The sequence below is a fragment of the Felis catus genome, chromosome C2, assembly GCF_018350175.1.
Source record: "Felis catus isolate Fca126 chromosome C2, F.catus_Fca126_mat1.0, whole genome shotgun sequence".
NCBI lineage: Eukaryota > Metazoa > Chordata > Mammalia > Carnivora > Felidae > Felis > Felis catus.
In genome coordinates, this window is record NC_058376.1 from 22,220,535 (window position 1) to 22,232,368 (window position 11,834).

The following is an 11,834-nucleotide window of genomic DNA, read 5'->3' on the forward strand; positions in this document are numbered from 1 at the left end:
ATGGGTGGGTGTCCTGGGAGGAGGGGCAGCATAACTTCCTGGATGAGACACCTCTCCTTATGTGAGGACCACACTCTGATGGACACAACTGGCAGCCTTTAGCAGCCAACAAGCAAAGCAGACAGGAAATAAGTGCGACACCTCAGTTAAGGGGCTAGGTAGGGTCAGGGCATCCTTACACTCCCTTCTACACAACACATAGATTAGCTTGTTTATCAATAACACAATTATAGGCAAATTCTGTGAAAAGTAACACAAAGAACATTAGTGTGGCCAACTAGAATCTCTGCTGCTTCAGTTGGTCCCAAATCTGATAACTAACATGTCAAACCCCGTATTCTCCTGGCATCTACATTCTCTTTCCATGCACCTATCACTTCTGCAAAAATCACTGTAGAGCCACTTGTTGGTGGCTTCCCTGGTGGGGGATATTGACTCTGACATATTATCTCTGAAGAGTCTGAGCACCTGATAACCAAAGGGCCCTGTAAGGGCCCTGTCTGTGGGTAAAATGTTCACAGCTAAATATGTCATAGGAATACTGAAAATGACTCTGCTGAATCTCCTGGGCTTGCCAGCCTACTGGGAGGCTATTAATAAATTCTGAAAAGACTAAAATATAAAGTTAATTCAAAATAACTCATAAAAATTAAAATATAAGCTTATAGATTAAAATATATACTTGAAGGTCAAAATTATATAATGTAAAAATAATAACTTTCAATTTCTTATCTAGATTAAAAATATCAGATTATATTTACTCATTCCTGAAAACAGTTTGGGAAGAGAAAAGGAAAAAAAAATCTACTGTATTTCTTGCCTTTAACAGGGCTGGAAACTGTGAGGCTAGAGTGTGTCAGGGATATAGTTTGACATTTCAAAATATATGGTAATTTAATGTCTTTTTTTTTAAACTGGATGTAAACAGTGGGAGGGTTCTAACCAGAGAAACAGATCTATAAAACACTATTAAAAAAAGAAAAAAAATGTTATAACAAATTCATTTCACACTAGAAAGCGGTAGGAAGTTTTGAGTGATCATAAAGAGATGAAAGGAGTCAGTTAAATATTACCAGTCTGCCAAAAAGGTCGAACCCACACATATCAAAAGTTTAAAGCCAATACTTCTAACACATGAATTTGTGTTTCTTTATATAAGGCAACTCACCAAGGTGAAAAAAATTAAGGAAAGTATTATGAAAAGATACTTGAAATGGAAGCAAAAATGAAGCATAGATGTCATTAGTAACATCAAAATGAGCCGAACTCAAGGCATAAAGGATGAACTACAGCAAAGATGGTAAATTTATACCAATAAGTAGTTCAAAAGTAAATGAAGCCACAGTTATCAACTTGTGACTGTGAGTTCAGTATACATAATGGGTAAAAACAAACCTTGCTTGAAGGAAAAAAAACGTTACATTTCTCACTCTGATGACTCAAGAATTCAAAATAAATTCAGGGTATAGAAAATATTAACAAGAGTGTCATCTTGGTTATATAATATGAGTTTCCATATTTAAGAAAAATCTTGAAGTAGGAACCATTGCACAGTTTATAAGAGCATGCTATCTTTGTCTAAAAGCTACTTTAAATCAATAATGTCTATCAATTGATGGTTTAGAAGATAAATGTCATATTGTGAACATTTATATTAATTGAGAAAATGATTTGGCTTCTGTGACAGGGAAAAATCTATGTGGCCAAAAGAAAATGGAAGTTTATTTATTTTCTCATATAAAATTCTAAGCATAAAAAATTGGGTGCTGAAAGGATGTTGCTATGATAGTGAGGGATCTGAATCATTCTATTCGGTTGCTCCACTTTTCAGAAAATGCAATTTCCTTTTTGAATAAGATGGTTTTCTTGCTCATATTTAATTTCACATTAACTTTTAAGTCAGTGGGAAACACTTAAGAGGGGGAAGTATATTTACATACAAAGTTTTAAGAATAAATTTTACAAGAAAAATTTAAAATGTATATATTTTAATGCTTTTTTTTAAGTTTATTTTTATTTTTGAGAGAGAAGGACAGAGAGTGAGCTGGGGAGAGGCAGAGAGAGAAAGAGAGAGAAAATCCCAAGCAGGGTCCACATTGTCACCATAGAGCCAGATGCGGGGTTTGAACCTACAAACCCTGAGATCATGACTTGAGCCAAAACCAAGAGTTGGACACTCACCAAACTGAGCCACTCAGACACTCCTTACAATTTATATTTTAAGAATATAAATACTGATTTAACTGAAGAGCATGAAGAACACTTTTGTATCAAAATAAAGGAGTTTCAAAAGCATTTACTCATTTTTAAAAACATTTTCTGTTGGCTATTTGTATGTCCTCTTTGGAGAAATGTCAATTCAAGTGCTCGGCTCATTTTAAAAAATCAGGTTATTGGTTTTCAACTAACCTCTTATCAGATATATGGTTTGCAAATACTTGCTTCCATTCTGTAAGTTGCCTGTTCACTCTGTTGATCGTTTCTTTTATAGAGCAGAATCTTTTTAGTTTGAAGTAGTCCCACTTGTCTATTTTCCCTTTTGTTGCCCTTACTTTGGTATCATATTCATGCAATCTCTATGTCACTAATCATCAAGGAAACGCAAGTCAAAACCACAATGTGATATCACCTCTCATCTGTCAGAATGGCTATTACCAGAAAAACAAAAGGCAAATATTGGCAAGCTCGGAACACTTGTATGCTATTGGAGGAAATGCAAAATTGTGCAACTACTATGGAAAACAATATAAAGGATCCTCAAAACATGAGTAATAGAACCACCGTGTGATCCAGCATCCTCCTTTTAGGTTTTTATTCAAAATAATTGAAATCAGGATCTCAAAGAGATATTAGCACTTCCATGTTCACCATTATTCACAAAAGTCAAGATGTGGAAACAACCTAAATGTCAATTGACACATGAACGGGTAAAGAAAATGTGGTGTATATACATACAATGGAATAATATTCAACACTACAAATGAAGGAAATCCTGTCGTATGCAACACAGATGAATCTTGAGTACATGATGCTAAATGAAATAACACAGTCAGACAAAGATAAATACTGCACGACGTCACTTAAATGAGGTACTTAAAATAGTCAAATTCTTAGAATCTTAGGGTAGAATGGTGGTTGCTAGAAGTTTTGGGAAAGAAGCATGGGACAATTACTAAACAATAGGCATGAAGCTTTAATTAACCAAGGTGAATAAATTCTAGAGAGCTGCTGGACAAAACTGTACATTTATTGATTAACAATTGTGTTAACAATTGGGTATGGTACACTTAAACTTGATAAGAGGCAGATCCGTTGTTAGGTATTCTTACCAAAATAAAATTTAAAAACAAAATTTAAAGCATCATTCAGCGGAAAAGAAATGGAATTTTCATTCAATTCTTATAACTGTTCACAAGCTCCCATTTTCTTTTAGAGGTGGGAGAAAGTATTGCTATAAATAGTAACCCAAATATTTCTCATTTAAAACAATCACTCAGAAATAAGCATTGGTTTATATCCCTCATTTTATAACTTTTGTGCCAAATGTGAATATGAAATGATAATTTTGTTGGATTTTAGAGAAGTAAAGTAGTCCATATATTTTCTGAAATGTCCATTAAGCTCTCAGGCAATGGACCATAATCAAACACATTCATAATTCTTCCATAAAATCTGTGAAAATTCATATGTAGTTAAATCAGTAACAACTTGAAATAATTTCACTGTCATCAAATTATTTTGAGGGCCATTTGCATATTGGAACCATAGGCACAGAGTTGTGAATCTGGACCAAGTCTGTCAGTGTTTCTCCATTTCCTTTTATTCTATGCTGAGTTCATCTAAATTCCTGGGAACCTTGCTATAATTCCAACTTTGGGGGATGATTGGGTGACTATACTCTTTTCTTTCCGGTTTGGTCTATGCTGCAAAAAATGTTGATACTGTGTAAGAACTTGATTATATGTAAGGAAAAATAGTATGAAAATGTTTTCCAACTTCAGGTGCATGCTATTTAATCTTCTTATGTTTAGAAACTGCCCTCACTTTTTTGCATATAAACACAAACTTTTTCTAATATAATTACAGTGATTTTTTTTAGGTTGACTATTTAACATGCATTTAAAAATTAAAAATACAGTAAAACCTCAGATTGAGAGTAACTTGTTCTGTGAGTGTTCCACAAGACAAGCAAACATTTCTAACAAATTTTAACTTGATAAACGAGTGATGTTTTGCAAGATGTTGAATGTCACATGATCACAACTGAGCCATTGGTTCTTGAAATTCACTTAGATATGACTGTTTTGATTACAAGCATGTTTCTGGAATGAATTATGTTCCCAAACCAAGGTTTTACTCTACTACTAAAATGAACCTATATATGGTGCCCACCATGTGCCAGGGAATGTTATATGTGCTTTATAAATGATAATTTAATGGGCATAAATATGTCACTAACATTACCCATTTTTATGCAAGGAAGTTAGTTCACAGAACTTAAGTCCCAAGAACTACATAAATATTAAACATGTTTTGGTATTTCCTTCCTATACTGTTCAATGTTTTTAAACAGTTTCTATATCATCTACCATTTGTGTTTTCTATGTTATAGGGATTTAATAATCAGTTTTAATTTCAACCAAACCCTAAGTTGCTTCAAATCCCATAATCTTTTTTATTCCATATACTTTCCTTGTCATTGTAAGAAAGAACAACTCTTATTAGGAAAGATATCATTCCTATTATTTTCTACACTATGATTTTTAAATGTTGCGTTGTGTTTTGGTTGGTGTCTCTGCTTAAATGTTTAAATTATGTCTTCTTTAACAAATACCAGGAAAATCTCAGTCATGATTGCCTATATTACTGGTTTTTAAGTCATGCAATGCTTCTCAGTAATAATTTTTAAAGTAACAATTGCATTTTTAAAATATATTTGCTGCATAAACTAGTATGAATCTATTTCATTAGTAAGCAGGAAAAAAATTAATAATAATAATAATAATAATCATAATAAAATTCCATCTCATCCACGTGCTTTTCAGAATTCAACAGAAGAGGTGGGAAGAGTAGAGAAAAATTACCTGATTCCTCAGCTCATCTCCATTTGTGTAAATACAAACAACAATGGCTTAAAATGTTTTCCTTTAAAAACTGCAGCTGTGGGGCGCCTGGGTGGCACAGTCGGTTGAGCGTCCGACTTCAGCCAGGTCACGATCTCACGGTCTGGGAGTTCGAGCCCCGCGTCGGGCTCTGGGCTGGTGGCTCAGAGCCTGGAGCCTGTTTCCGATTCTGTGTCTCTCTCTCTGCCCCTCCCCCGTTCATGCTCTGTCTCTCTCTGTCCCAAAAATAAATAAACGTTGAAAAAAAAAATTTAAAAACTGCAGCTGCAACTTTATTGCTTTTCTCAAATTGAATGTACATCTTGTCATATGATGCTGTTATTTTTAAGAAATTATTTCATGTTTTCATGCAGCTAAAGATTTAGACATTGATACAAAGATGAACTTTTTGGTTTTCTTGCCAATTCAACAAGCTGCTGTTATACCTCAGAGCGAAAAATCAGAAAAAGCACCACATCTATTAAACTCAAGACAGGAACAAAACAGAGGGCAAGGAGAGGTTCTTAAAACTGCTTCAGTCCTACCCTATGAAATTCCTGGCTCCTGTACAGAACAGCTTGTATTAGATGCATGAACCTTCGATAGATGTCCACCAGAACATTAGAAACCATGACACCAAGACTGGCTTAGCAAGATACTTGTTTCAAGAGGTAACAAAATTGGAGAAATGTCTGCATCTTTCCAAGTGTTTGTTTCCCCTGGGCCATCATATCCTCTTTGTCTGCTGATACTTTTCAAAATTGTTTTAAGAACGTATCTTTGACACCTCCCCTTATCCTCATCCCCACTCTGGATCCGCCTTTTCTCCCTTGACAACTGAGAAGGGTGGGGCTGTCAGGATGAGCAGTAACTATGATTTCAGGTTCTCAAGTTTTAACCTGCAGAGATAAGAAATCTTCATAATGTTTGCTGAACTGTCAAGCTGGGCAAGTCTGGGCTTTGTTAGCAAAGTAACAGCTTAATTTTCAGAAACTGGAAAACAATTGACTGTTCTTTTTGTGTACAGAGAACTTAAATGAGCTCCTACTGAGAGCCCCATTTTCTTGTTTTTGTTTAGAATTCCTATAGGGTTAGGCCAATTATAAATTAGGTCTACTCATTAAAGAAGCAATAAAGTCTCATTTTTCTCTGTGGCAAGCTACTTTAGTGAATTTCAAAAAAAATATATATTTCTGAATGACACTGAACTACATCAAATTCTTAAAATGTTTTATACAATTATGGGAAAGATGGAACTACTGGCATTTGTATTAAATAAAATATTTTAAGTAAAGAGAAACTGATATTTTTGTTTAGCCTGATATTTCATAACAAGACAGAGATAGTGAAACTTTTTCCTTAGATCATCACATTTTAGATATAATGAAACCCAGGGAAGTTCAGTTAAGCACAATTAAATGATATCCACAAGCAATGTGACATAATAGTTGAGCAGATGGTCTCTGGAGTTTGACTCTGGATTAAAATACTAATTCTACAACATCTTAGACAAATTAAAAATTTAAAGAGTAATTAAACTAAAAAATCAACCATCTATAACATTTTCGTTACTCTATTACACACAAAGACATAGATATCAAAACTGCAGTATGTAAACAAGAATATTCATTATTAAAATATCCAATCTCACAATCAATTCAATATCATTAAAAAGATACTTGGAAGAAATAGTATATATTTTTTTAAATATATTAGAAGCAGAGAGAGAAAGAATGTGAAAATAGATTAAGCTATTGAAACACATGATTTTTAAAAAATAAATTTGTGTTTTTAAGAGGAAAATTAAGAAAATATATTTAAAGTAAACTCTTCATGACTTGGGAATAATATATAAAAATAAAAACTTATATAATTGTATAAATATAAAAATCAGATCATGAGGATGGAGCCCTAATGAAAGAGATTAGTGCCCTTGTAAGAGACATGGGAGAGAGTCTCTCTCTTTCTCTTTCCAACCGCCATCTGACTATACAGCAAGAAGGCAAATAATCTCAAAGCCAGGAAGAGGACTTTCACCAGAAGCTTATCATTCTGGAATCCTGAACTTGGACTTCTTAGCTTGCAGAACTCTGAGAAGTAAGTTTCTGTTTAAGCCGGACATTGTATGGTATTTTGTTATGGCAGCCTGAGCTAAGACCTTTGGATGGTTGCTGGTTAAGAGCATATTCTGGAGGCCTTCTACCTGGGTTTCAGTCTTGGTTCTGCTGCTTACTGGCTTTTTGTTTGGTTTGCTTTGCTGTTTATTTATTTTCTGTTATTTATTTTCTGTTTGTTTGTTTCCTAGTTCATGTTTTATATATCTTAGTCTGTGAAAAATCTCAGAGCACAAATCAATGACGTTTCTTCCACAGAAGATTTATGTTTCCCTTTACCGGAGCAAGGGGAAAATTCTAGATCTAGGACCATCTTGGACCCTTTCCTTCTACTTAATCCAGAAGAAAGATCCTTTTTGTTTGCTCCTGGTTTAAAATTGACTAATATTTGCACTTGCCCACAGGGAAGATCCTCCCCTTTTATTCTTCTCGCTTAGTCTTCATATTTTACACACACACACACACACACACACACACACACACTTTACGCAAGGTATTTTTTAGATCATGAAAACTAGCCTCTCACATTGTCAAAACTCTACATACTAAATTAATGTTAACTTATTTTATTGTAATCTTAAAATGTTGAAATAATTTAAATATAGAAATAATCATATCTTGTTGTAAAGGTTTTATAGCCATATACAGTGTTGTTACATCCATCCTTAAAATTTTCTTTAGTAAAAGTTTAGATCATTGTAATTACTTACATTTTGTGGTGATGTTCAAATTTTAGTGACTGAATTAATAAGGACAAAAGCTTATGCCTTAGCTGGGGAGTGAAGTATTATGTATAATTTGGCAGTTCTATTCTTTTAGGGAGAGATATAAAACTAAATCAAGCTGCTTATAGTACTCTTACAGAACTTTAACAAAATATGTTTTTGAAAGTTTATTCTGACAAGATTTTAGGTGTTTCTATTTGTTTTCAGTTTTGGTTCTGCTGCTTATCAGCTTGTTTTTCTTTTATTATTTTTGCTTGTTTCTTAGCTCATGTTTTACAGTGTATGTTACTATAGTAATCACATTTCATGAATAATAATAGTAATTATATTTAGTAATTCATTTAGAATTTTTCTCATCCTTAATATTTACACTGTCTGAGTTGTATTGGAATTGTGAAAATTTACAGTTCTTTATAGAGTTTCAGAGGCCACGTCACAAAACAAGGAAAGAGTAGAACTGGCTTTTGAATCTATTCTATGAGGATTGCTGGGCTATTACTCTTCTTATGTATATTCTGTAATTTATACCAGTTATTCATGGAATAAAGGACACAACAAGAGAGTGTTTTGTGACCAAACTCCAGATTATGGTCTTCACATCCAACCATGATCCCCATGATCTGCTCACAGGGTCACCATTTAGAACTTATAATCAAACACGTGGGGTATGGGCTGGTGGCAACTCACAGCAATGTGTATTGTATTCAGTATCTTCCTCCACTGCTCTACATTAAGAAAACTCTCCATAGCTGCCCTTTATTGTTAAGAACAGTCTATTTCCCTCATTTTCATTAATGAACACAGGGAAGGGTGGGCATAAAAATATGCAGCCATGAAAAGTAATCATGTTGAAAGAATTAAAACAAAAAGCTTGTAAATGCCTTTTTAATGCCTGCCAAGTTCCTTTATCTTATGTGAAATTTGGTAAAGGAAAATACTCAAAGTGAAGATGATTGTGGAGATGAGATTACACTCAACTAATCAGGCATTAGTTACATGAAGTCACAGACCCCATTTTTATTTCAAATTATTTTATTCCTCAATGAATATAAAAATGAGTATAAAATTATAAATTCAGCAATGATCACTGTGGCAAATAATGTAGGCCATGAAGATCATATCTCATTTTCCTCAATTATTTTATTTACATTCCTTCTATTCTTTTCTTCTCTGGGAATAATGCCATATATGGAATGCTAATTTATTGACTGCACCTTTTTAAAGTAGGCACATGAATATGAGTAAATCAGCTTTCAATGAGATGTAGTGAATCTTATAGCCATTAAGAATAACTGTATCTGGGGGAAGCTCTTTCTGCTCACAAGTCCTGTCTCTATGCTTTAATAAAATTACCATTTTGTGCAAAAAATATATTTCTGGGGCACCTGGGTGGCTCAGGTGGTTAAGTATCCCACTCTTGATTTCAGCTCAGGTCATGATCCCAGAGTCGTGGGATAGAGCCCCATGTCAAGTTCCATGTCAAGCCCCGTGTGGAACCCTGCATCAGGCTTCACACTGTGTATGGACCCTGATTATGATTCTTTCTCTCTCTCCCTCTGCACCTTTCCCCCACTTGCACTCTCTCTCTCTCTAAAACAACAACAAAACCCAGAATAAGTATATCTGTTGAATAATCTCCTTAAATAGTAAGTTGTAATTTGTCTTTTTTGAGTTGAGGTATAATTGATACACAATACTATATTATTTTCAGGTGCACAACATAGTGATTTGGCATTTGTGTACATTGCAAAATGGTCACCACAATAAATCTAATTACCATCTGTCACTTGGTAAAGTTAATGCAATATTATTGACCATATTCCCCACTCTGTATGTTACATTCTCATGACTTATTTATTTTATAACTGGAAGTTTGTACTTCTTAATCCCCTTCACCCATTTAGTGCCCCTAAACACCCTCCCCTCCAGCAAACATCAGTCTCTCCTCTGTATCTATAAGTCTGAGTTTTGTTTTGCCTGTTTTGTTTTTAGATTCCACACATAATCATGAAATATTTATCTTTCTCTTTAAGACTTATTTCACTTAGCATAATATCCTCTAGGTGTATTCATGTTGTCATAAATGGCAAGATTTCATTCTTTTTTATAGGTGAGTAATATTCCATTGTAGGTACATATCACATCTTCTTTATCCATTCATTCTTTGACAGACACTGCAATTGTCTCCATATCTTGGTTACTCTAAATAATGTTGCAGTGATCATAGGGGTGTATATATCTTTCTGAATTAGTGTTTTTATTCTTTGAATCGATATCCAGTAGTGGAATTACTGTATCACATGGTAGCAATATTTATTTATTTGTACTACTTCATCCAGTCTGCTGTTAAACCCAGTTGTGTTTTGTCTTGAGTGAGGACTACTGTTCACTTACATTTTTCATAACATAAAGAGACTCAGAGTCAAAACTTACTTTTAATAAGATCTCACTCTAAGTGAAAAATGAATATATCATTATTTATTTTAACCACACAGAAGAACAGAAGCTCTAATCATTCTGCTACCCTGATAAGAACATTTGTTTGGCTCAGTTAAAATGGAGAAAATGCTGAAATTCACTGATGTATGTCCATGTGCTTGCTTTGGGTGGCTGGATACTTTGACCCCCCCCCCCCCAAAAAAAAAAACATTTCTTTGCACAGCTTTATTTCCTTAATGTTGACTGTTCATCATTTTTGTTTTAGTTATCGTAATAATACATAAAATGTACATTGTGTGATGTCTAATACAAAAATGCAGGATACCCAAAAAGATACCCATAACTATTGTTATGATACTTGTAGTGCATTAATATATTTTCAAAAGGAAGAAAATATGTTAGTGCACTACAACTATGATAACAATATTTTCAATTGGATATTCTCCTGAAATTTTTTTCAATGTTTGTTTATTTTTGAGAGAAAAAGAGTGTGAGTGGGGGATGGGCAGAGGCAGAGGTAGGAGAATCTCAAGCAGGCTCTATGCTGACAGCAAGAGTCCCTCAAGGGGCTCCATCTCATGAACCACAAGATCATGACCTTGACCTGGTCCGAAATCAAGAGTAAGACACTTAACCAACTGAGCCACCCAGGCGTCCCTCCTGAAAATGTTTTTGATCAAAGGAGATCAAAGGAGGGGCACCTGGGTGGTTCAGTCTGTTGAAAGGCTGACTCTTGATTTCTGCTCAGTTCATGATCCCAAGGTTGTGGGACTGAGTCCCATGTTGGGCTCTGCACTGAGCATGGAGCCTGCTTAAGATTTTCTCTCTCTCTGACACTCTGCTTCTCTACCCCACTCATACTCTCTCTCTAAGTAAATAAATATAAATAAAATAAATATATATATTTTTTTATTTTTAAAAAAGGACATTAAAGGAGAATTCAATCTTAAGGGATTTCTTTTTATTTTAATCTGGAAAGAATTTTACAAGATAATTCACACTAACTCCATTATTTTATCAATACAGATATAGAACTAAAACTCAAACTGACTGATTTTTAAGGTTAAATGCCAAAGATTTCTACCATGTGATTTTCTGAAGATGTTAATGAGTCTCTCAATGATAATAAATTAATTATTGATAAACTTACTAAAACCCATGTCAAAGAAAATTTATTAGAATCAGCACTGAAGCTATATATTCATTGGTGTTATTTAAACCAAAAGAAATCAACATTTTTATAAAACATCTTCCAAATTATAATTAACAAGCCTGTTATTTTGCTTCGCTATTCAATAAAGGTAGCCAAGATACAAATTAGCATAAAATTGGATTTCCTCTTCAACTCATTGATACAGAAGTCAATTCTTTGCCATGTGACTGCCTATTCTCATATTATTTTGTCATTGTGAATTTAGTCTGATCTCAGAGCCAAGGTCTCTTTTCAAGTGTCC